Source organism: Lissotriton vulgaris, unplaced genomic scaffold (assembly GCF_964263255.1).
Source record: "Lissotriton vulgaris unplaced genomic scaffold, aLisVul1.2 SCAFFOLD_550, whole genome shotgun sequence".
NCBI classification, from domain to species: domain Eukaryota; kingdom Metazoa; phylum Chordata; class Amphibia; order Caudata; family Salamandridae; genus Lissotriton; species Lissotriton vulgaris.
Window position 1 is genome coordinate 1,095,001 of NW_028247597.1, and position 26,953 is coordinate 1,121,953.

The 26,953-nt window shown below is 47.0% G+C and overlaps 1 protein-coding gene across 1 annotated transcript in view; it reads right to left on the bottom strand.

Moving 5' to 3' along the window:
• PIAS1 (protein inhibitor of activated STAT 1) overlaps window positions 1-26,633 on the bottom strand; it is an 854,757-nt gene extending 828,124 nt beyond the window's left edge. The window contains exon 1 of the mRNA XM_086949739.1: window positions 26,559-26,633. The gene's annotated coding sequence lies outside the window, so the exon portion shown is untranslated. The remainder of the gene's footprint in view (window positions 1-26,558) is intronic.
• Between the last annotated feature and the right edge of the window lie 320 nt (window positions 26,634-26,953).

The window sequence follows — 26,953 nt, forward strand, 5'->3', positions numbered from 1 at the left end:
TAACATCATTCCCAAATAAAATGACCTCAGTCTTGCCTGAGTTCAATTTAAGGAAATTACTAGACATCCAGGATCCAACCGCTTCCATACAATCATGTAGCTTGTGGCTCACAGTCCCTTCAGATCCTGGAAGAAGTGATACCACTATCTGCGTATCGTCCGCATAAGAAGTGAGATGGAAACCAAAAGATCTAATCAATGGAGCCAAAGACGATACGTAGACATTAAATAAAGTGGGACTTAAGGATGATCCCTGTGGGAACCCAAAAGGAAGTCGGAAGGGGGCAGAGCAGAACTCACCCAGGGCCACTATCTGCTGACGATCGGTAAGAAAAGACTTTAAAACATGTGTCCCAGGACGGCAGAAATAGCCATAGCCTATAAAGAAGGATCAACATTCGTGGCCGTTCGGGATGGGTGGGCAGAGAAGTAAAGGGACTGTCTTTTCCTACTTGCCCTGAGAAGACATGGACAGTATTCCATTCTGCTCTGCCGCTGGTACCTGCCCCTCCCCCCCCACCCCCAACCCCTTACTCTTATTTCCCCTCTTTCTGTCTTGCTCCTCACTGGCTGAAAACGGTGACTTCAAGAAACAGTTTTCACCCTCTTTCCTCCTTTCGTTTATTTGTTCCCCTGTGGAATGAATCCAAAAAAGAAAAACAATTTTGCTGGAAAGGTCTGATATTTCTGACATTTTTCTATTCAAAGAGCAGCCTCAGGTATAAAAGATTAACAAGCATTTGAAATGCAATAGGTCTCGCATTACTTAAAGTTTGAGCTAATTACATAGCATTAATTGGAACGTCAATAGCTCAAACTTTTAGTAATGTGACACTTATTGTATTGCACATGCTTGTTTATCTCTGCTGACCTGCCGAGGGTTGTTCCCAGATTTACAAATGTCACGGACTGGTTAATGTATTTCCATTAAGGGCTGTGGTACACATTGAGGATATCAATTATGCATGAATTTGTGTCCTTGAGTGTGTGTGCTGCTTGCCAATATTACACGAAATTTCAGCCAAAAAATATAACCTGTAATACTGCCAAATATTTCCAATTTATACAATATTACTCTAGCTTAAAATGTCCGTGACATCACCTGCATTGTTTACACAAGTGCCAGGGGTGAGGACCGAAGTAAGAGCTGTGAGCGGGAGACCAGGACATCCCCTTCCATAACAAGCACATGCAAGCTAAATTAAAGGAACAAGTACAAAAAAAGAACAAGCATTGGAAATGCAATAGGTCTTGGATTTGAGTTTGAGCTAATGGCATTGCAAATGGCAATGTCTTTTCGCCATGTGTTATGGAGTGTATGCATGTGGTTTGTAGTGGAATTATGTGGGTTGGATTGGAATTGTAGCAATGGTGGGATGCTGCGCTTTAGATGAATATGTTTAAAAGTTAAGTGTGCTATACTGTGATGGCTACAATAGTTAATTGTGGATGCGTGAACAATTGATGTGTGCACAGACGGCTGGTGGTGTGTGTGCCTGGTGAAAGTGTGCACAGACGGCTGGTGGTGTGTGTGCCTGGTGAAAGTGTGCACAGACGGCTGGTGTTGTGTGTGTGCCTGGTGAAAGCGTGCACAGACGGCTGGTGGTGTGTGTGTGCCTGGTGAAAGCGTGCACAGACGGCTGGTGGTGTGTGTGTGTGCCTGGTGAAAGCGTGCACAGACGGCTGGTGGTGTGTGTGTGTGCCTGGTGAAAGCGTGCACAGACGGCTGGTGGTGTGTGTGTGTGCCTGGTGAAAGCGTGCACAGACGGCAGGTGGTGTGTGTGTGCCTGGCGAAAGCGTGCACAGATGGCTGGTGGTGTGTGTTCCTGGTGAAAGTGTGGTGGTAAGTGTGTGGTGGTAAGTGTGTGGTGGTAAGTGTGTGTGTGGTGTGTGTATGGTGGTGTGTGTGTGGTCTTATGTATGTAGTGTGTGTGTGTGTGTGGTGTGTGGTGTGTGTGTGTGTCTGGTGTGTGTGTGTGTCAGGTGTGTGTCTGGTGTGTGTGTGTCTGGTGTGTGTGTGTGTGTGTGTCTGGTGTGTGTGTGTCTGGTGTGTGTGTGTCTGGTGTGTGTGTGTCTGGTGTGTGTGTGTGTGTGTCTGTCTGTCTGGTGTGTGTGTGTGTGTGTCTGTCTGGTGTGTGTGTGTGTCTGGTGTGTGTGTCTGGTGTGTGTGTGTGTCTGGTGTGTGTGTGTCTGGTGTGTGTGTGTGTCTGGTGTGTGTGTGTGTCTGGTGTGTGTGTGTCTGGTGTGTGTGTGTGTCTGGTGTGTGTGTGTCTGGTGTGTGTGTGTCTGGTGTGTGTGTGTCTGGTGTGTGTGTGTCTGGTGTGTGTCTGGTGTGTGTGTGTGTGTGTCTGGTGTGTGTGTGTGTGTGTCTGGTGTGTGTGTGTGTGTGTCTGGTGTGTGTGTGTGTGTGTGTCTGGTGTGTGTGTGTGTGTGTCTGGTGTGTGTGTGTGTGTGTGTCTGGTGTGTGTGTGTGTGTCTGGTGTGTGTCTGGTGTGTGTGTGTGTCTGGTGTGTGTGTGTGTGTGTGTCTGGTGTGTGTGTGTCTGGTGTGTGTGTGTCTGGTGTGTGTGTGTGTGTCTGGTGTGTGTGTGTGTCTGGTGTGTGTGTGTGTCTGGTGTGTGTGTGTCTGGTGCGTGTCTGTGTGGTGTTGTGTGATCCTCTGTGAGACACCAGGGTCTATCGTCTGGAATGGAAGCTTTGGTATGTTATCATTGATAACAAACACAACCCCCCAGTACGTTTGTGTGTGGGTGGGGGGGTTGTCTCTCCGCCTGTGCTCGTCTGTAAGGCACTTGATTCTCAGCCCCCTACCCTCACCACCTCTATTTGTGGGGATGCTCCGTCCCTCTGGTTACGTCACTGGAATATCTCTCTAGGCGTCTAGAAAACGAAGAAAAAAGAATGAATGAATGAACCCTGCACTCCGACCTATGTTCACACGGAGTAAACGGAAACCTGCAAACCGCTGAGCTGCTGTAGAGAAACTAATGCATTTGCCCAGTTATAGAATGTGAGAAGTTGGCCTGATATGCAGTGCTCACTATTCTAGTGATCACTATGTATCAGTCCAAACAACCCTTATGGTGATTGGTTGTAAGTCAACCTTATAGACCAGCTATCCTAGTAGCGTGGATACGAGCAGTCTTCGGGCTAAACTCTAGAGGGCGTGTTAAGCCAGCTGTTATACCATCACATATACCCCTTGAACACCAAGTGAAAGGACACCACACAAGTGTTATGAAAATAAACAGTGTATTTATTTAGATCACAACAGCCCTGTACTCTTTATGAGGACAGGGTACTAAGCACACAACAAAACTCTTACGAAAATACTTTAAGTTGCACAATTTACACAAATGCCCGAGGGGCACGAAAAACCATATACTATGAAAGTGGAATGCGAAATTACTACCAGGTAAGTACTGGACTAATAGGCTTTGGAATCGCTAGGACTACGTTACTGAACCTTCAGATTACTAATAGGAGGCCTAGGGGACTCGGGTGCAGAGTGTGCACTCTCACGCGGGATGCGGGACAAAGTCTATGGAGGCTAGTAAAAGCAAAGTTTAGTGTTCTCGGGCGAACCCGACTAGGTAGGTCGAAAACTAAAGTGGATCTGGACCCTTGGATAGTGAGGCTATGCTGGGGCACCGAAATGCCGAAGTTACCTAGCCCAGGGGCTGCAGCTGCATAGGTCTGAAAAGACGTCGGGAATCCTCGTTGACGAACCAGGAGCCTGAAGAAAGAAGTTGCTGGCAGGCGACCAGTGAAGATTGTTCGATGGATCCAAGCCTGGATCGAAGATGGATGACACCTGAAAGCAGAGGGGACCAAGTTCTTTAATCACTAGCCAGTGATTGTGTGGGCACCAGGATGGCACCGGGCGAAGTCACCTCGACCAGGTGAGTGGGCGACGCTGGGCTCTGCAGTCTCACGGACCAGGAGGCGTTGTCGGCGACCAGGATGGAGGTGCGAGCTGTCCCACGATGGTTGATGCTGTCGACGTCGCTGGACCCAGGATTGGGGCAACAAGTCTTGGCAAATTCAAGCCCACGCGGTGGACCTAAAATGGCGTCTGGAGTGGACCAGGAGGGTCCGGGGTGCTCCTCTTTTGGAAGGGAGCAAGGGCCAGTCTGGAGCAACCAGACCAGCAGTGGTGATGTCTTCGGTCGTCGTCGGGAAGGCCACAAGCCAGCGGGCTAGTAGCCAGACAACGCGGTGAGCAGCCAAAAAGCAGAAGGGCACCACGCAGATCTCGTGGATGCTGGGGGGCTGGACTTCGGTGCTGGAGCTGCTCAGGGTCGGGGCTTCTCGGACCCCAAAGCACTCACCAGAGGATCCCTCGGCGGTCGTGCTGGATAGAAGTCGTGCAGTTCTGATGATGGCCGGTCCCTCGAGGTCTCGTCGCACCTACGGTTCTCAGCTTAGCTGTAGAGGTAGGTAGAGGTCAGAGGTGCCAGGGAAGCCGGGTCTCGTCGAGCTGATCAGTCGGATTCCGGAGGAAGGACGTGCAGCAAACCGCAGAGTTCTTAGATGGTGCCTGCGGATGCAGGGTGACTACTCCTTAGCCACAAGGGAGAAATCTTGAGAAGAAGTCGAGAGTTCCTTTCGTAGAAAGTAGTTTCTTGATTCAAAGATGATCTAATTTGGAAGGGTCCCCGCTCCTGCCTTTATCCTAAAAAAAGGGGTGGGTACGCGACTAGGTCCTGCCCTAGGGGTGGGACCAGGAAGGGGGGTGGTTACACCCCTCTCCCATGCCGGACTTTCCCCAGGCCAGGGGCTGGTGTGCCCCTGGAACTGGTTCTAGCCGGCAGATGCGTAGTGAGCACCGGGGTGCCACTTGCAGTCACCTTCCTGTAAAGCCCTGCCTACCCAGGATACACAAAACCCTGTCTGGGATGGTGCTAGCACCGCCCCTGACAGGAAACCCTTTGTCCAAGCTCCCCTCGCTGGAAGGACTCCCAGCTGCAGGGGGTCAGACTTGTGTCTGTGGTGGCAGCATCCATTTTGTGATGATGAGGCTTGAGTTAACTTTAACCGGGGTTCACAGTTACATACATGTCGTGTCCCTCTAGAAGGGTGGAATGCTAACCCCGTCGCGAGAATTGGCGAGGGGTTAGTATTCCAATTCGTATGACACCTTACTCGACATGTTTTGATAAAGCGATACAAAAGATAGCATTTAACCGCGAGGATTATAATGCACTTAAGAGTATATGGTATGCGTTATCATGGAACAGCTATTAGGACTTGGTTCCGCAAGCTGCAAACAGGCTCAGCTCATGCCAGAGCACCATCTCACACGATTCCAAGCACTCTGCCTTCAGGATGGTCAAGGCCTGCCATAGGAGTGACGGATAGGAATCTGTGTGTCCATTTTAGGGTTAGATATAGGTATACTATATCTAAAGCAAAGGGTGATTACACCACCTTGCCCCAGCTGTCGTGCAGCCAGTTGTGTCAGATTTAGATGGCAAGCCAGGGGTGGCATAATACATGCTTCAGCCCCTGGTAGGCCCTAGGTACACCTATGCCCTGAGTTACAGGGTCTGATAAGGTGGCCCAGTACCAATTGGAAATGTACCTAAGGTACATGGAATCCATTTTAGAGAGAGAGCAGTAGGCCTGGGGTCCTGATTGGCAGGGTCCCAGGTCAACTAAGTCGGAAAACCAGCAAAACACCAGGCAAAAAGTTGGGGGCAACCATAGTCGGGTATCCACCTTCCTACACAACCCCCCCCCCTCCCCCCCCCCCCAAACGAAAGGAGATAAGGCTATCCTTGACCAGGTAAGCCTATATTGCCGGAGTGGCCATATGAGGTGGTACATGCACTGGCATGGTTACCCCCCTGTATCATGGTCCACTAAGCAACCCCTCACCCTAAGGGTATCTGAGGGTCTCCACCATAGGGAATCACTACCTGTGGTGTGCTTTGGCAAAGTAAAAGGCTGGTGTGGGAATGGAGTACTGAAGTGAGACTCCACTACTGTTGGGCTCAACTTCCTCCAATCACTATCCACCATATGTGCCTTTCTTTCCAGTACTGAGTTGCTATGAGCTCTCAGGGTCAACCTCTGGCTACCTAAAGCTGGAGGCTGAGTCCCTCTGTTTGGCTTACAGGAGGGACAGGTCAGGTTTGGGGTTTTTAGGCCCCAGGTTTGGCTGTGCCCAGCAGTGTCCAGCTGTGGGAGTTCCCTAACTAAGTTTAAGGGGGATCCCTCAGGAGTTTGTTTTATTTTCACTTGGCTAGGGCTACTAGCTTCAGTGATCCTAATCTGCTGATTGGGGATTTTTGGACAGGGGGCCCTTTGGGGTCCACCACTGGCCTTCCTGACCTCTACAGCCCTGGGCTGACTGAGGCAGGGTAGAGAGGTGCAGGTTACCTGCTCCAGACTGGGTCCCACCTGGGAAGGGTCCACTGTCATCAGGGGCTCTGCCAGGCTAGGCCTGACTACCTCTGGGGCAGTTCCTTCACCAGGGGTAGAGTCAGTTCCCTGAGGAGGCTGGCTCTCACCTAGTGTCTGGGAGGGGGAAGACTTTTCTTCCTCCTCAATGCTCTCAGTTTGGGTGGAGTGATCCATTGTTTCAGGCTTCACAACCCCACTATCCGTCTGAGTAGAGGCTGAGACCATTTCAGCCTTGCCAACCTTTTCAGGAGGGCACTCAGTCTGTGTTTGGGCTGTGACTGTCACCGCCCTCCTATCCTGTTCAGGAAAGTCTGTCTGAGCCTGGGCAGTGGCTACCACTGCTCTTCCAACCTTTTCAGGGAGGAATGGTGCTGGGACTGGGGCTGTAGCTATTACTGCCCCACTAACCTTTCTGGGTAGGCCTATCATCCTGGAGTAAGTTTCTTGCTCCACCTCAGCCCATGCTGAGAGTTCCAGGTCATTCCCCAGAAAGCAATCTACAGGTAGGTTATCTGTCACTGCCACTCTCATGGGCCCTGTGACATTACCCCAACTGAGCTCGACTACTGCCATGGGATGCCTTCTTTTCACTCCATGAACGTCTGTCACTTGATAAAGGAAACCAGGGGTCAGTTGAGCAGTGGGGACCAGATGGTCAATCACCATGGTGATGCTGGCCCCTGACTCTCTGTATGCCTCAACTTTCTGACCATTGATAAAGGGCTCTTGTCTATACTTTCCCAAAATGTGGGATCCAGTAGTGAAGTTGGCAAACCCCATGCCAGTCTCACAGACAAGAGTGTTGTTAGGGGACCTGGCTAGGCCATAGTCCACCTGGTTTCCCAAAGTAATGCCCACCACATTCTTAGGGGCACTCCCACCACCTGGGGGATTACCACTAGTGGTAACAGGAGGTCTGGGAGTATTACTTGGGGGTGTGTTTTGCTTATTGTTGTTGGCCTTGGGGCAACTGCTGTCACTTTTGTAATGGCCTACCTGTTTGCAGGTATGACAATAAGGTTTCTTTTGGGTTTTGGGAGAAGTTTGGGACCCACCCTTTTCAGAGGAATTTTGGGGCCCTGTGGTTTGATCAGAAGATTTATTCCCACCCTTCTCTTGAGGCTTGGTTGATTCCTTCTTTTGGTCACCACCCTGGTTCTTAGGCCCGACCCTGGTTCTGACCCATTTGTCTGCCCTCTTACCCAATTCTTGTGGGGAGGTCAGATCAGAGTCTACCAGGTGTTGGTGTAATACCTGGTTCTGACAATTACTTAAGATTTGCTCTCTCATAATTAGATTGTACAATCCTTTAAAATCAGTAACCTTACTTCCCAGTAGCCAGCCTTCAAAAGCCTTAGTGGCACAATCAACAAAGTCAGTCCAATCCTGAGACTGAGTTTTCTGGGTGTCTCTGAACATCAACCTGTACTGTTCAGTGGTTAAACCAAACCCATCAACCAGTGTATTCTTCAGGACTTGGTAATTGTTAGCATCCTCAGCTCTAGTAGTGAGGAGCTTATCTCTACCTTTGCCTTCAAAGGAGAGCCACAAGATAGCTGCCCATTGACTCTGGGGGACACACTGCAGGCCCTCTCCAAAGCAGTCATCCATTTGTGGATATCATCCCCTTGTTTAAAGGGGGGCACTATCTTACTCAGGTGTCTAGTGTCTAAACTCCTGTCTTTTTCTCTTGGGAGAATGCTGCCACCAGTGGGGTCTGCCCCACACAATTTCTGCTCTCTAGCAAAGGCATGCCTCTCTTTGGCCAGGGCAAGTTCTTCCCTTTCAATCCTCGAATTGGCTTCCCTCATCTTAGCTTCATGCTCCCTTCTCTTAGGGGATGACATCCCTCTATGGGAAGAGGTCTGAGAGCCATTGGTTCGAATGGATCTGTTCGAGCCTCTGGATAGAGACCTAACTCGTCCACTCCCAATGTTAAGTCTGCCTGAGAGTGGCCCTGGGGGTCCCCCAAATCCATTCTCATGCCTACTTAAGTTGGACCTGGTGAGTCTCCTGACTTCTACCTATCCCTTGTCTGCCTCCTCCCCTGACAATTCATCCTCATCCTCATCCTCAGCATCATCTGCCTCCTGGAGGGGTGATCATGGTTATCAAAGGGACCCTGTAAGGGGGGCATATTCCCATCTGGATGAGAAGGATCTGTGTTAGCAGCCCTCCTAGCATCATAAGTCTCTAAGAGGCCAATCAGAAAAGGAATGGTAGGATTTGAACCCTGTTTTAGTTTCCTGGAGGTACACACTTGTCTCATCTCCTGGAAGCTAAGAGCAGCATATCTGGAAGGGACCTGTGGAGGATCCACAACCACGAGAGGGGTCTCTGAAGACTCTCCGAGGTTAGACATGCTTCTAGTGTGGTGTAAGTGATGCACCTACCTACACTATTTGTTTGCCTACTGATCCCTTGCTTAGAGTTGCAGTCAAGGTGTGCTAAGCCTTGTTAAACTACAACAGATGGTTCAGTAGAACTCAGAGTATTCTAAGCTAAGTTATATGTACCTTACCTTATGTGATCTTTCACAAAGATATTCTTAGGATATGTGTGGTAAAACAACAGCAAGCTCAAATCCCACGGCTGCCACCAATGACCAAGTGAAAGGACACCACACAAGTGTTATGAAAATAAACAGTGTATTTATTTGGATCACAACAGCCCTGTACTCTTTATGAGGACAAGGTACTAAGCACACAACAAAACTCTTGTGAAAATACTTTAAGTTGCACAATTTACACAAATGCCCGAGGGGCACGAAAAACCATATACTATGAAAGTGGAATGCGAAATTACTAGCAGGTAAGTACTGGACTAATAGGCTTTGGAATCGCTAGGACTACGTTACTGAACCTTCAGATTACTAGTAGGAGGCCTAGGGGACTCGGGTGCAGAGTGTGCACTCTCACGCGGGATGCGGGACAAAGTCTATGGAGGCTAGTAAAAGCAAAGTTTAGAGTTCTCGGGCGAACCCGACTAGGTAGGTCGAAAACGAAAGTGGATCTGGACCCTTGGATAGTGAGGCTATGCTGGGGCACCGAAATGCCGAAGTTACCTAGCCCAGGGGCTGCAGCTGTATAGGTCTGAAAAGACGTCGGGAATCCTCGTTGACGAACCAGGAGCCTGAAGAAAGAAGTTGCTGGCAGGCGACCAGTGAAGATTGTTCGATGGATCCAAGCCTGGATCGAAGATGGATGACACCTGAAAGCAGAGGGGACCAAGTTCTTTAATCACTAGCTAGTGATTGTGTGGGCACCAGGATGGCACCGGGCGAAGTCACCTCGACCAGGTGAGTGGGCGACGCTGGGCTCTGCAGTCTCACGGACCAGGAGGCGTTGTCGGCGACCAGGATGGAGGTGCGAGCTGTCCCACGATGGTTGATGCTGTCGACGTCTCTGGACCCAGGATTGGGGCAACAAGTCTTGGCAAATTCAAGCCCACGCGGTGGACCTAAAATGGCGTCTGGAGTGGTCCAGGAGGGTCCGGGGTGCTCCTATTTTGGAAGGGAGCAAGGGCCAGTCTGGAGCAACCAGACCAGCAGTGGTGATGTCGTCGTCGGGAAGGCCACAAGCCAGCGGGCTAGTAGCCAGACAACGCGGTGAGCAGCCAAAAAGCATAAGGGCCCCACGCAGATCTCGTGGATGCTGGGGGGCTGGACTTCGGTGCTGGAGCTGCTCAGGGTCGGGGCTTCTCGGACCCCAAAGCACTCACCAGAGGATCCCTCGGAGGTCGTGCTGGATAGAAGTCGTGCAGTTCTGATGATGGCCGGTCCCTCGAGGTCTCGTCGCACCTACGGTTCTCAGCTTAGCTGTAGGGGTAGGTAGAGGTCAGAGAAGCCGGGTCTCGTCGAGCTGGTCAGTCGGATTCCGGAGGAAGGACGTGCAGCAAACCGCAGAGTTCTTAGATGGTGCCTGCGGATGCAGGGTGACTACTCCTTAGCCACAAGGGAGAAATCTTGAGAAGAAGTAGTTTCTTGATTCAAAGATGATCTAATTTGGAAGGGTCCCCGCTCCTGCCTTTATCCTAAAAAAAAAAGGGTGGGTATGCGACTAGGTCCTGCCCTAGGGGTGGGACCAGATAGGGGGGGTGGTTACACCCCTCTCCCATGCCGGACTTTCCCCAGGCCAGGGGCTGGTGTGCCCCTGGAACTGGTTCTAGCCGGCAGATGCGTAGTGAGCACCGGGGTGCCACTTGCAGTCACCTTCCTGTAAAGCCCTGCCTACCCAGGATACACAAAACCCTGTCTGGGATGGTGCTAGCACCGCCCCTGACAGGAAACCCTTTGTCCAAGCTCCCCTCGCTGGAAGGACTCCCAGCTGCAGGGGGTCAGACTCGTGTCTGTGGTGGCAGCATCCATTTTGTGATGATGAGGCTTGAGTTAACTTTAACCGGGGTTCACAGTTACATACATGTCGTGTCCCTCTAGAAGGGTGGAATGCTAACCCCGTTGCCAGAATTGGCGAGGGGTTAGTATTCCAATTCGTATGACACCTTACTCAACATGTTTTTATAAAGCGATACCAAAGATAGCATTTAACCGCGAGGATTATAATGCACTTAAGAGTAAATGGTATGCGTTATCATGGAACAGCTATTAGGACTTGGTTCCGCAAGCTGCAAACGGGCTCAGCTCATGCCAGAGCACCATCTCACACGATTCCAAGCACTCTGCCTTCAGGATTGTCAAGGCCTGCCATAGGAGTGACTTAGGGTTAGATATAGGTATACTATATCTAAAGCAAAGGGTCATTACACCACCTTGCCCCAGCTGTCGTGCAGCCAGTTGTGTCAGATTTAGATGGCCAGCCAGGGGTGGCATAATACATGCTTCAGCCCCTGGTAGGCCCTGGGTACACCTATGCCCTGAGTTACAGGGTCTGATAAGGTGGCCCAGTACCAATTGGAAATGTACCTAAGGTACATGGAATCCATTTTAGAGAGAGAGCAGTAGGCCTGGGGTCCCGATTGGCAGGGCCCCAGGTCAACTAAGTCGGAAAACCAGCAAAACACAAGGCAAAAAGTTGGGGGCAACCATAGTCAGGTATCCAACTTCCTACATAGAAGGTATTATTTTTTAGCAGCAAAGCAGGGACAAGTGCCGTTGTTGCCTTATATTTTCCATAGAAACAGCAGCACAAAAAGAGTGATTGTGAATTCGTACATTAAAAAGCGCGCCCTGTAAACGTGCGAGGAAGGTGTGCTTTTTAAAGCAGCGTATTTCACTCGATTCAGGACGAACAGAAATGCAATGAAGCTACATCGTCAATACAACGCGCGTGTAAAAGAAAACGAGACCTACAAAATAAAGAAACTCGAGAGTGGTGCACGAGCTTATGTCTTCAATTATCTCCGCCGAGATAATTGAAGATATATGGCCTTCTGGTGCGCGTAACAGACAGCAACGGGGCATAGGCGGAGCTACTCGGCCGCCTATGGCCTATTGCGTGTTCTGTTTCTAAAGCACAGGCACACGAACACCAATAGCATTGCAGATACCAAAATAAAAACCTAAAAAATGCACGAGCAGCCTGGAATTCGTATGTATGTTTTTCGCAGCCCTGAGAATAGGACTCTGGGCCACTCCTACTGCTGACGCAGTGGGCTGGTAGGCCAGAGACCTAAAAAATACTGCTGCCTCAGAGGCATATGCTCGCATTAAAAAATAAGTTAAAAAATGTTTAACTTAGAAGCCGGCCATATGCAGTCATATACACACACACTATGACATGTAGATGCCAGAGCAACATTTAATAACATCGTCATACATGCAACTTATTCTTGCACACATGCGATTCATCCACCCACTAACTCATTCTTGCATGCACCCACTCTACAGAAAAAAAAAGGACATGCATATAATCAAAAAGCAAATGCAACTAAAATTAAAAGAATTAAATGTACAAAAAGAAAAAGAATTAAGTCTTTAGAGTCAGCAGTAATTAAAAATAGATTTTAAAACAGCTCCATTATGGCTCTATTTTCAGTTCCTAAACTTTAAAGGCCAAATTAGTAAATTATTAACAAAGACCGTAAGAAGATGCCTCATGAGACTATACTGCCCGGGTTTGGTTTTTACGCATTTTTACTTTCCGTAAGAGCGTTTGCACTTTTCTACATCACATGCTTCTGTGTTTCTAGACATTCCCCTAAAATGTGTTAATGTGTAGACCCTCTAACTTACATAAGGTTTCTTACCTCAGGAGTCTCACGTGATATTTTGTATTATTCGATATAAAGTTGCCGAGGTTCTATATGGGCATATTGGGTTGTACTTGTGATTAACAGCGATGTGCAGGAATTCAAAGCCGTTTTCCGATCAGGCAGGGCTTTAAGTGGGCTGAGTCCTGCCGGTGCTCTGCGTTAGCAGTTCGTAAAAGTAGGTGCTCAAACAGGCTCTCCATTTTTGCCCTCACCCTCAGGGTGAAAAAAAAACCCTCATCTCTGCAGCATTACCACGTTTCAAAGCCTTTGATGCAACTCCACAGACTCGTCTTAGTTCTTTCACAGTCTCATTTCAGAACTTAAGTATTTTCAGTATTCTATACAAAGCCATATTTGCTGCTTATTTATCATATGCAACTAACAACCATTGACAAAGCCAATAGTCCTGGGCTTATTGTGGGTGTAAGGTTACTTTTTGTATTATACATATGGAAGCAACGACCTAAACAGCAAAATATTGTAGGGGGTTAGGGGGACACTATGCTAAGAACAGATTTTTTGCTGATGTGCTTAACTCACGCCCTTAATTACATCGGCCACGCCCTTTAGCGAAACCCCCAGTTTTTTCATCCCACTGAAGAGAGCTGCTTAGCTCTGGCACTCACGTCAGCCCACATTACAATAGAAAAGCGCTGTACATTTGCTCATGACAGTTCTGCGTTCGTTCTGCACAAGTACGAACGCGATGTGACACTCGTATTGGGCAGCATTTACCACCGAATCAAGCAGATCAATTTGATTGCACACGAGTGGAGTTCAAAGCACATCAGGGACCTCAAGAGTAAAGAAAGGGCAAGGAAGGAACTGCACTGAGCAACAAGTTCTATCTGAAACGTCTCGTCATTCTAACGTCTACAAACCATGTCCCTTTCTCTAATGCTATACCACTGGGAAGGTAGAGTATGCTCTTCCAGTCGCATCAACACCACAGACCACCCACCGTGCATTAGCGCACTCACCTCTTGCCATCACTGCCTTGCCAGTCTGATCACATTAAGAGTGGATGGAAGGTTCACACAGGCACATCTCAGTGGCTGAGCAGCACGCGCCCGACTCATTCAGAGGAGCAACACAATATGCAATTAAATGACGGACTTCTTGGAGCGCTTCATCATTCCAGGAACAGGGAGAAAACGTGCCGGAGCGACTGAGGCGACATTACGCAAGTCAGACCGAGTTACAGTTTTATCTGCTTCAATAATGCACCCCACACGATCCTATGACTGAATACGACAAGATGCATTGGTGTGAGAATAGCGGTTACCCAGTCAGACTTGTTTGTACGTTTCCACAACATTAGCACTACTTTCCGAATACGGGAGGGTAAGTAACTAGCCCCAAAATTACTAGCACTCTGACAACTGCCATCAAGCACAGACATGCCAGGGAGTCGTGCACCACAGAAATGTCAAGACTAAACCACCCTCTGCTACCACAGCCAAGGACACTGCGCCGATTAATGCTTGCCAGACTGCCTCAACAAGGGAAGGTACAGGAAGAGGGAATATCAGGCAACAGTTACTCTGACGACATGGACGCGGCCCCGGGCAGGCCCACATGTGGCTCTTAAACCTGGGGACTGACTCCATATCTACACTGTAAAACTTCCCACGCCGTGTTCAAATAACAATGACATCACCGTCTTCCATAAGAAGAGCTAAACGCACCAAAAATAGCAGTGAGTCATAGCCAGCGCCCATTATTAAACCTCCACAGATAATATTTGCACCATGAACCATGCACCTCGATGAGCAAGCCGTGGTTTTGGTTTCAATTATCGCGCCCGTGTCTGGGCACAATAGTTGAAACACACATGGCCTATTGGTGTCTATCACGCCCACCAAGCGAGTAATAGACACCAATAGGCCGTGGGTGGGGCAACGCGCCCGCCTTTGGCCTATGGCGTGCTGGCTTTAAAAAAAAACACGCACGCAAAGGCCAATAATGTGCCACCGAAGGAAAAGCACACGCTGGTGCATGTGCCATTCCTAGGGCAGCCTCACATCCCCGTTTTTCACTCACTAAATGTCTCGCAGTGCAACGCTAGGCGCGAGACCTAAAAACATGAAAAATAAATAACTAAATAAAGCAAGACACAGATGTTGGAAAATGACAAGTTAGATTTTATTCACATTCAAACATTCATACCCAAACACATTAGCGTCACCTTATACAGTTTGCCAGTGAAGCTCTACTTTTGTTTTCTTGTCTTTCTTTGAACAGCATGGTTTCCCCGAGTGGGGAACTGCACCAATCCTGGAGGTCCTGCACTGCTGATGGATAGGTGGATTGGAAAACAAAACGTGTACCGCGGCTCTTTGTTCACGGATGTGGTCTTTTTAAACCATACTGCTTACGTTTTGGAAGGATATAAGCAATGAACATAGAAACTGGTCCTTTCCGGGCCCTGCAGTCATGTTCTTAACTTTTCAGACAAAAGCACTCATTGATTTCTGAACAGTGAGTGTAAAAGAGTTACGGTAACCGTTTTGTTAGTGCTTACACTTCACATGCTTTACCTAATCTTGCGTGCCCTATGAGTGTTTACTTTTTCAGGATGTTGTTACTTTTTTTTAGGTAGCATATTGCTAGTCTAGTCCATAATTTGAATAGAGGCGCATCCAAGGGTTTATAGCCAGGCACAATTGGGTTGTAGTTGAAGGCAGGGCAAGTTTCTCTCAGGGGAGGGGGAGCTAACAGGGAAAGGTGGGAGGAGGAGGATGTGGAACTATGGTCAGAGCTGCCGAATTTGGAACTGGGGAACAAGGTTCAGCCTTTGTGACCATTCCCTCCGACCACTTTCCAGAGGGATGTAAAATGTAAATGGATACTTGTATAGTGCACTACTCACCCACAAGGGTCTCAAGACGCTTGTACGAATACCGCTGTGGAACCCATCCTGGCTTTCCCTGTGAGGCGTCCACTCGTGGGCACCCCCAAGGTGGAGGCCAGGCATCCTTAGCGTTGTGGGGGCCGTTGTGGAGATTAAGGAAGCTATTGCCCAGAGTTGCAGAGTGGGACTCCATGATTGGAATAGGCACCAAGGCGAGAATTATCAGGTCCGTGAATTTTGAGCCCAAGACCCGCCGAAGCGGGGAATTGAACCCTGGTCCTGGGCTAGACCTCTGCATCAGGGTCTGCCGCTCTAATCATTGAGCCACACTTCTCCACTCCACATTCCCATGCTTGAACTTAGAAGGCCCTGCAAGACCTTAGAAGCCCTGGTGTCTTAGCACCAACAGGTGAACCCTAGCGGTGGCAAGTGTGGGTTAACCTGGAAGGCCTGTCCACCACAATCCACACTGAAGTTTACCTACAGTCTTGCAGGCAGACTTATGAAGCAACACACCCTAGATAAACAGTGACTCTGTCACTGAGGTCACAGGACCCTTGATTAGGGCAGCTCTAGGGCAGTGCAACCGTTGTGACCCAACCGGGCACAGACTTTGGGTGGGTGCATCGTGTTTTCAAGTATATTATGGTTTTAAAAGGGCTTGCTGCCTCCTTCCTGGCCTCTGGCAATTTTCGGCAACAATGAAAATGTTATGATAACTGATTAATGTTCTTCCTAGAGAGAGATCATTGTCTAGAGGACGTTTTGACTCATGGAAAGGTAGCGCAGAGGGTTAATGTACATGCTGGAAAGAACCTGTACCATGTAGATCACAAAGGGCACATAATGTAAATAGGTAAGGGGGTTGCTCCTTTTGTCAGAGAGATCTTTGGTTACTTGCAATTTAGAAGTTAAAATCCTAACATAGAACAGTGAGTTATTAACTGTCATCTAAGAGCTGCATGCAAACTGCAAGGTATAAATTAGAATATTATAGTGTTTCCCTGTTGCAAAGTCATCCTGTGCCCTGGGCACCCCCAACTTTTTGCTGACTGGAACTGGTGGTGACTAAAATATGACTGACCCTGGGCTCTGTTTAACCAGGCCCAGGGCCAGTGCCAAGCTAAAAGGAACACATTAGATTACAGTTAAGACACCCAACATACACTAGGGTATACTATGGTATGGTGGGTTACCCCTGTAGTTGGCATGACCTACCCCATAAGTCCCTAGTATGTAATAGGGCAGGGGATTGAAACTACCTAGAAGTCTCCAGTATCCTGGGGCATGGCAGTTTATAGGCCAGCAGATTCTCTGCACCAGCATGTGTGCAGTGCCGAAGCCTGAGGTCAGTTTAAAAGCTGCACTGGTTGGCCAGGACAGCTTTTAAACCTTAAATTGTGCCCAAACTCGACTTTGGGGGTAGGGGCCCATAAAAATTAACAAGCACTGGCGTTGCCAATAGGTCTCGCAGTGGGAAAGTTGGAGCTATTGGTTTTCTAAATGACATTTTATATTTATATATCGTTATTGGCATTGTCAATAATAATATATAAATATAAAATGTTATTTACAAAACCAATAGCTCCAACTTTCCTACTGCGAGACCTATTGGCAATGCCAGTGCTTGTTTCTTTTGTCGAAAAGAGTTGTCTGTGTGGGCTTTGACAGTGTGCCTAGCTAGATACCGGCCGTTTATCAGTTGTCCATTTGGAAATTGCTGTTTGTATTATTTTAACAAATCAATTTTAGCTTTTAAGTTGATGAAGTTTGCCAATAAGTAGATTAGCACTCCTGGGGCCAAATGTGGAAGCTGGCGATGACCTTGTTTTAAGTGAAAAAGGATCAAAATGAGGGCTGTACGAAGTTGGCTAACTTTGCAAATTCGTGAATGTCACAAAATTGAACTGAAATGGAAAGAAAGTAAGTGGAAAACCCTACAATAATCTACGTTGGGCTGAAGTTGTAGTGCTGCTTCAAGTGGGCCATGACACCCTGCTACTCCTTCAGTGATGCCAGTGAATAGCATATTACACTGTGCCTTTGCATATTTGGTATATGCCATGGCATTTTAATGTATTTTAATTAAAAAAAAGGTATTTAACAAAACCACGGTTCAATGGGTTAAATTCATAATGGGTGGTAAAATGACATTGAAAAAAGACTTGTGGCTATTAGTGATTTCCCTGCTTAAAGTCTTTGCAGTATGTAATCTGTGTGGCAATACACAGTGTTTTTATCATGTTCAATGTGCTGTACTGTGGTAATAAATGTGTGATGAGTGTGTATTTGTAAGCACATATGCTCTAAACAGGATGTTAATGGGCCGCGTTTATTATTAGTGGCAGGACATGAATACCGTGTTTTTTCAAACTGAATTTTACTTGTTCCCAGGAACTCCTGTTAAAATGAGTGTACTGTACAGTGTAATGTACTGAAATGCATTTGCACGTGTTAGTATTCCTTTTCTCTTTGCAGTTCTGTAGAGCTGGAAGAATTGTCGTGGATGCGAAGCTTCTCCCTGCTGATCTTTGATAGAGGCAGGATATCTCAATTAATTAAGTGTATGCAGTGGACGCACACATACACTTTGTCAACATATGTTGCAATCTGGATAGTGTCGACTCAGCATGTATTTATTCCAAGGTCGATACAACAACTTCTTTTGAGTTGTGAAAATAACAGCAGTTATGCAACCACCTGGAGGTTAATCGTGTTTTGGTGTGCGATGTGTAAGTGGGCATTAACAATGTACATCCTCTAATATACGTACACTGCTCCTGAGACTGTACTACTCAGTTGAAAGGGGTGTTTTCTGTGAAACACAACCGACCATGTCAAAAGTCACTTTTACTGTCTTGAAGTTTGCTGTGTGAAAGGGAGTACACAGTGGAAACCAGCCAAACCAGTGGATCATTCACGCCTCTCGGTTAGTGTTGGAAGATAGTGACAGCCGGTGCCGGTCCTAACCGAGAGCATGTAGTGCATCTTGTTCAGTGCAGGAAGGTTAGTTTATTAGGTTGAGTACCCGCTGTGGTGATCTGCAGGTTCTGTTACCGATATTGATGACAACGTTTTGCTCTTCAAAGATCGATAAAATGAGCTCCGGTGAGATGGTTTATAACAGCCAGTTTCTAAACCGGGTTATTCACTGCTATGACCGAATACTTGTGGGTAACAAAAGTCGTTACTCGTAGCAGGTCTCTGAGAGTGTGACAACGCAGCACAGTCTCTCTGCCTTGAGGGGAGAGGGCACCGTTTCGGGCGGGGTAAGGAGGGATGTCACGGAGGTTGGTAGGAGGCCAGGTATTTTAGCGAGGAGAAGCATGTTCTATAGGGGCCCCTCCATTCATCTGCCTGGCAGTTGAAAGCAGGTACAGATGATGTGTGGGCCCTACATAGCATGGAAATTGCAAACGGGAGGAAAACGAACGACAAGGGTGTTTTTCACCACTGAGTTCTGGTAGACAATGGGTGCAAAGCTTCAGCTGCCATGAAGCCGGATGGGGGAGGAGTGCAGAGGGTGCAGAGGCTGTCTTGGGAGAAGTGTGGGAGGGAAGCCGGATGGGGGCGGGAGAGCCTGGGAATGCGAGCGAGGGGAGGAGTGCAGAGGGTAATTTGACTGACCGTGGGTTTGTCTCACGCTTTATCGGATGCACCCTTTTTTAAGAACTCGGAATTAGCTGTATGTTTCCCCCCCACTCTGGCAACAGGAAGTGGAGAAACGAAGTTGCCTTGCCTCGCTGATTAAGCACATTATCACAGTCTTTCCCGTTTTTGTAGAAACATTGCAATCAAAGCTTATCTTCTTTCAACTGCACAAGTTTCATTTGTTCATTTCTGATATTGCAGTGATGTGTAGAAATGTTAAGAGCTGCTCGTAGCTCCATGGTTACCTCTGAGCGGAGGGCAGTACAAGCATCGTCACTGAAAGGGTTTGAACTGAGTGCAGTGTCCCTGTTGCCATGCTACTAGAAACGAAGAAGTGTTTGCAAAACATACCACGTAATTCTCGCTAGGAAGACAGAGTGAGGAAGACAGAAAGAAGAGAAAAAGAGGGAGAGAAGGAGGGGGTGAAAGAAGCAGAGGGACTGTGCAAGGGCGACGTGTAGGAGACGGATAGAGAAAGAAGCGAGAGAGGCTGAGACTGCAGACAACAAAACTGAAAGTACGGCCGGCCGGGCCGGCCTGCGGCTGAAAGTGAAACCAGCCCTCGGCATTGCTGTGGTGGGGGAGGGGGTGCGGGGGAGAGGCAAGCAGGGAACAAGTTAAATAAACAAGTTGCCGTGAAGCAGGGGGCGGGGCAGCGCTGGGGAAGCCTGTAGGAGGGTGATTGATGACTTTGATGTGGGGAGGGTGGAGAGCCTTTTGCGAGCCTGCAGGAGAAATGCTGCCGATGCGCGTGCATGTTTAATCACGTGATTCACGTGAACTGCATGAAAACCGCGGGGCTGAAAGCCCTTGGTTTGACGATGATTTTCGCCACTTGAATTCTCGCTCCGCTCGATGCGCTTATCGATAGGTCGCGAGACCTATAAACCTACCATGTTTATGCTTATTAAGGACCCCCAGGGTCACCCCTAGGTATCCCAGTGGCGGGGGGTCAGTTATCTATAAGGAGCGCCCTTATAAAATGAGTTTTTATATGCCCGGGTAAAGTGAAACTGTACATTTGCCTCCCCACATTGTATTAAAGAGGTGCTCAAATTCGACTTTGATGCTAGAAGAATTGGGTAAGGATGATCTGCAATATTTCTGCAGATTCAGAACCCCTGAAGTCTCCCCTAGTTTCACAGGGGTTGGGGGTCTGGTAGAAATTAGGGAAATACTTATAAAATATGGTTTTATAAGCCCTTGTGCTACAAAAGTGGCGCAAGTCATTTTACCCATTGCAAACCCCATGGCCCATAGGTTAACATGGTAGGAAGTTATTGATTAATAAATATTGATAGGAGAGGACTAGCCGGACCATTCAAAGACTTCCCAGAATGGTAGTAGTAAATCTCACAATATTATACTGTTTAATTTCTCCTAAAGTGTACATACAAGAAGTTATGAGACTTTCTTTTTCGCAAGTCCAAATTCAGCCTTTCAGTGGTCTGCCCGGATTGGTCAGAGTTAAGTGGATTAGCCAGGCTGCTGGGAGGGCAGTGGGCTGTTCTATAGGAATGCCGGGCCAGGAGGTGGCGTCGTAAACTACGCTCTTCAAAGGCAGAGGGGAGGCCTGGGTTTCAGCTTCACTCTGACAATGTTGACCCAGAGTCAGAACTAGGCTTAAGGAAGGTATGTGCAGATGGTAGGGGGAGAGTACATGGAAATAAGGCATCCCAGGGGGGTGTTTAGCCAGCTCTCACCTTCTTGCTGGAAAATCAGCCATTATGGATTTGGAAGAATGATGCACTCTGGGACAAAATAATGCCATACTCTACAGGATGTGGTCATAACTATGAGGAGTTGCCCTGCTCTCATTGGTCAGCAGTGACCTGGTGCTTGACACAGAGAATTTTGAATAAGTAGCTGAGAGGGGCAGAGCCCTCCAGATCTGCTGCTTTAAACTGAATGAAGCAAGAAGTGCCCGGCTGGAATGATTTTGCTGTGCAAGGAACTCTAAGGCCTGACCTATGAAGACTGAACAATCTGAAACTACAGCCCTGTGGATTACCTTGTTGCCAAAGGACTAAGAGTGGACTCCCTGCAAGCTACAGGTTAACAGAGCTCACCTGGACAGCCCCACAAAGAATTGAAAGCTCGGAGTACCAGTGGATTTGTAAGGGTTTTGTTCAAGTGGATTGCGGAATTGAAGTTTCACACTTTCAAGGACCCTCTTGGAGATTCCAGAACCTTGGATTGTGTGTTGGATACTTTGGGACCCGCAAGCAGAACGCCAGGAAGGTGCTCTAACTGGACCCCGCTTGCTGAAGAAGGCGGCCCACTACAGTGGTGATAATTCTTGAGAACAATTTATAAAGGTGTGTCCCTGACAGAGAAAACGAAATGACTTAAAGGGGCGCTGTTGGTTTCTAAGCACTAGAAAGTGACTAATCTTTAAAAATTCATATCTCTGGTTCCCTACAGTGGATTATTTTCGTTTTGGTATCATTTAAAAGATAAACATATTACCTATTTTTATAAATTGGTGTTGGATTTTTATTTTGTGTAGTCTTAATTATTTACTGAAATTGTGTTTTTGAATGCTTTACATACCTGTCTTTGAAGTTAAGCCTGTCTGCTCGCAGCCACGTTACCAAGGGTTGAGCAAAGGAATAATTTTCTAAGACCTATGCTGAGTTATCATGTGTTAGTGGCCTTATTGCCAGTGGCAGACCTACATTTGCCCCTACCAATAACCCACTTTCCAACATTCCCCAAGTCTTTGATTATCTTAATGTTGCAAAAGGTAGTCATTTGGATAGAAATTAACTCGGATTATTAAAGAAAACCCCCAAACGTGATATTACGTTTTAAATTCTGAGTTTGTGTTTCTCCAGACCAATCACTATTAAACTATACTGCCTACTAATATGGTTGTCATGAGACTCTTACACCTTGTAGTCCTTTGGCTATTGTACCATTTCCTATACAGTGATTTACACACATGTAAAGTGCTCTGACACCCGACACTGGTATAAGTGGCATTGTAAATCAAATTAAATTCATCTGAGAGAGAGTGTGGTTATGGAGACTAGAGGGGCACTGATAAAGGCTGGTAGTGAGGGAATCCATCCATGGTGGAGGAAGTGATTCGGGGCCACCAAAATATATTGTTGCACAGGGCGCCACCAGCACTAAAGCCGGCCCTGCCTTTGAGGCCAGTCCGTCTCACCCATTGTACCTCCATTTGCCTTGTTTCAGCAGTAGTAGCTGCAACTCACCAGGGATCGTCATTGCAGGATTTGCATGCACACCAAACGAAGTTCGCAAACTTCACAGTCTCTCTGCTTCATGCACAAGCACTTTTAACATGTGTTGCCTGCTTTGGGGCCACTGGAATTATGCAGCAAAGGAGGACAAAATTATGCTGCATTGTTGACTAAATTATGCAGCAAAGAAAAGGCTACAGTATAATGCAGTATATTTTTTTGATACTTTGTTCGCATGTGTAAAGATGTCAAAATAATAGTCTCTGGAAAGACGTCTTATTAGAACCAGTGTAACATACATATGCAGCAGTCAGAAAGGTGATCAATCCACCTTTGCAAAGGTCCATCCACTTCGCAGGAACACAAGTCAAATTTTTAGTTACTTTTGATCTGTTTGACCAACAAACAATTTATTAGTTAAAATTGTCAGATTATGCAGCAGATGTATTATGTGGCAAATATGGCAGAGCTATAATTCTATAGAAAACGTTTGCAAACTAGGATATTTTGCCATTCATGTTTGAACTGCTCTTGTGGAAAAAGAGATGAAGTGCAGATGACAAACTCCATGGCTCGGAGATGGCTTGTGCGTCCACTTTTCAAGCGTTTTTGGGACGTTCTGCGATTAGAAATATATCCACTTTGTGAATGTATTTTAATATCAACTTAAACAATTATGTGTATCCATTGATTGAATTAAATAACAATAAGCTGTAACTAGTCAGTGAAATGCCAAATCAATACCAAAAATTGGGATGTTTTGCACATTCTGGCCACACCTCTGACTCCACCCACTGTTCCAATTACCGGGTTACTCCGCCCACAGTTCCCTCCTTTGTTTTCCCCACTTCGACCACTGGATTAACCTCCTCTGCGACCAACATAGATTCTTCTAGGTATTGCAGAAATAAAGGATCATAAATCAGGGGTTCCTATGGGTTGCAAGTGCAACCTTTGACTTGCTTTTATGATCACTGTGCTGGCGCCTGCAAACACTGGTTGTGGGACCAGTCACTGTGGCAAAATGCAGACCGGATCATGAAGAAACCAATTAACTATTTTACCTCCCCAACCCTTGACCTTCCCACAGCCCATCGGAAGCATCCTATTAGTTCCTTAATGACCTGAGATGAACAGTTGCTGTGAACATCTGACTTTAGAGAAGGATTCATCTTTCGGCTGCCCCGCCAAACACCTGCAGCCACTGACGTTCAGCAAAGCACCCTTGCTTGCAATTTCCACACTGGTATGCAGAGAGGAGAGATGTCCAGAGAGAAGGGATCTCATGCTCTCTGCTATGGAACACAACCTTGCAATGCTTCAAAAAAAGATGTGCAGGGGCTCAAAGCGTTTTGAGTAGCCTGCTACCGGGGCAGTCAAAAGCAAGGCTTGCCAAATATAAAGATTCCTAGTCAGATTATATCTTATGCCTCTTTTTCCCACCACTGAACACTTCCGGTCTCTTTAACTCACTCTGGGTTCTTTTCCATTCCTGCTTCCACCCTTTGTCAATGTTTCCTCTCTCTCCCTCTATTTCTCCATTTTTTCTTCCTCTCTTTTGCTGCTTAATGATGACAAATAAGTTCCAGTCTGCAAAAAATGAGTGTCGGTGCCCATAGTCAGTGGCACAAACTAAGCTCTGGGAGCCTACCTGCTTGTTAACCCATCTCGCCCACCTATTGGAAAAAACACAATAGTCACTATTGCAGCGGACGTGATGGTAATGAAGGTAGACTTCTCAGTTGTAAGAGAGAACAAGGGAAGTGGAGAGACTGGTGGTCTCCCAGTAGACGATTGTGGTACCAATGGCATATGACTGCCACTCCCATGCTTCAGGCATCTGTGGCCTAAGAGGGTAACTGTCTACACTGGCTGCACCGCTGACATACAGTGATAGTCACCCTGCAGTAAGATGGCTGCATTCTTGTCATATGATGGACGCGTGGCATACCATGGAAGTACACTGCCATGTGATGTCAGAACCTTAGCTAATAATAAGTTGGTAGATTTGCTGCCTCCCCATGATATCATGTCATCTGATATAATCATGGCCCAATACTGTTAGGGGACTACATAGTAACAGTGGAGTAAAAGGTCACGTGGTGTCATTTCCCATGATCAGCGGAAAAAAATTAACAGGCTATAGATCATGTATGCAATCCCTGGGATTACATGAAATTCCCTAATTGCAGAAATCTATTTTTTTTAAACTATCCAGTAAACATCCAGTATGTAAAACGATAGAAACTGTACCTAGTCGTCTAGCAGTCCAGTTCGACTGATACAAATAAAATCAGTTAGAAAGCCGCCTGTGTTAAAAAAAATGTAAAAGCATACGCGTTAGAAAAATCTGCCTCATTTGAAATTAGGCCTTGCATTCCGGAAACTTCTAGGGGACAAAACCACGGGGCGGGCAATTCACGGATTTTGTCCTTCACTTCAAAACAGGGCTGAGATGAGACCGAAAAGACGGCAACTTAAAATCAAACGGCCTCTTCTACCACTAAATGGCAGATGAGACCAATTTCACCCATGAAGAGCAGGTTGCATACAGAACGGCTGCGGGGCTGGTTCCGAAGTCCGTTCATCCGAAAGCGTAAATATATTCAGTTTGCCGTCAGAAATCATAATGCAGCCACAAACAAGACGCCCGTCAGTGAAAGATGATAGCGCGTGTGAAGAGCCCGCACCCAAATGTCACCCCCAAGAGCCCGGTTGATCACCACTAAGACGCATCCAGACTCGCCTCCCTGCTGCGTGCTCTGGCTTGGAGATGACACATTGAATAAATCAGCCGAGCTGCAGGCGCCAAGCGAGATACATCTTAATACAGACAGGTCGGCGACACAGACGGCCCTTATCTTAATCTTGTTTTAAAGCATCTTAGATTTCCCTGTAATCTTATTCACCTACTGATATTCCCCTCTATGGGGTGTTTTCGCAAGAACTGCTACTGATTTGATAATTAAAGAATTTCTGGTACTCGGAATGATAGGGTTTTATAGTATTGTGAGGATAGGCCATTATTAGAATACGTTCTCTGACTGCTTAGACAACAAGCATGGTCCACTTTTACTTTCGTCCGTCGTAAAAGCTTTCTTGTCTTTATGGGGCCATGTGTTTAAACATATGGCCCCATAAACATAAGAAACCTTTGACGGCAGAAGGAAGGCAGACGAGCCCATCCAAGTGGGCGGTCTGTAAAAGGGAAAAGTCCACGTCACAAAAAGCTCTTTCCCCAATGGCTGGCCGCCGTTTTGCATAAGCGGTGACGCCGGCCAATGGGAAAGAGCGGCAGGGCTTAAAGCCCTTTACTGAAAACCCTCTAAATCATTAAATCTCGCCAGCAAGACTGGGCATGTGCGCAGCCCACGCCAGCCGAGAACTAACAAGAACTGGCAAACCCAAAACGTCTCACCTTTGGGACCTAATGGTTTTGCCTATTGTTTGAACCATGCTGCATAGCATCCTAACGCTGTGCAGCACAGCTTTAAAAAACAAAAAAGCCCTATGCAGCCAGCAGCGTCGTTTTGGAGGCACGCGCATACAAAATGACGTGAGCACTTTGTTTACCAATCGAGTTGGATGGGTAAACAAATTTTAAGAAGTAACACGGGTGCATGGAAACAGAGGGTTGGGAAAGCAACAAGGAGGGAGAGCAAAGTAGAGGAATAAAAGATGAGAGAATGGAGCATGGAGTAGGAAGCACAGGTGAAAAAGCAACGTAAAGGGATAAGCACACAAGTTTCACAGAGGAGTGCATTTGACAAGCACATGAGCAGTGAAAAGGCAACACAAGTGAGCGTGGTGGAGGGGTATAGGTACTCGAGGGAGACAGCTGGAAAACATGTGCACTCTAGTAGAAAGCTGAAACAAAAAGAAAAAAACAGTGCATGAAAAGGGAGCAGTGAAAGGACACAAGTAATGCATCCATCCTCCAGGGGAGGGATGAACACAAGAAGGGGAAGAAAAGTCCACACATGCCAACTATTTAGAAGAAAGCAAACGAGAGACAATGAAGCCAACCAATCATAAGGAATGGGTGGGCACCAAGCCCATCGTAAGCTAACAATTCTCACAACTGCTAATGGATGCACTGTCTAGTTGAAGAGACCCAATTACCTATGAAGACATGCCTATTTAATTGGGGGATTGTCAAAGTTAAAAAAAAGAAAAAAATAACCCTCAAGAAATGTATCCCTCTAAGTAGTTAAAAAAAATACTAACCTTATTCAATCAAATCCCTTATTTTCCAGGCAAAGATATCTTGTATGATGGTAGTAGTTTGAGACTTGATTGACTGGGAAAAGAAATAACAAAAGTAACTTTTTTCCTTTTATAAAGAATTCCATATGAAATCCTACGGAGTTGTTAAATAGAGTTGGACTTAACATTATTAATAAATCAGATATTTGCAACAATAACAGAATAAGAATGGTGCCTTAATATGCAATGTTCTCTGCATTCAGGTCGAAATGATCTTCTTAGAGAATTCCATACGACACACCACTCTTCACAATAGTTGACATGAGAATGAGAGGTTGGTTAATCAATCATTCAAGTTAAGTCCAAGCTACATTTTGTGTTAACAAATGAAAGGGGGATAACTGATATGGAATTCT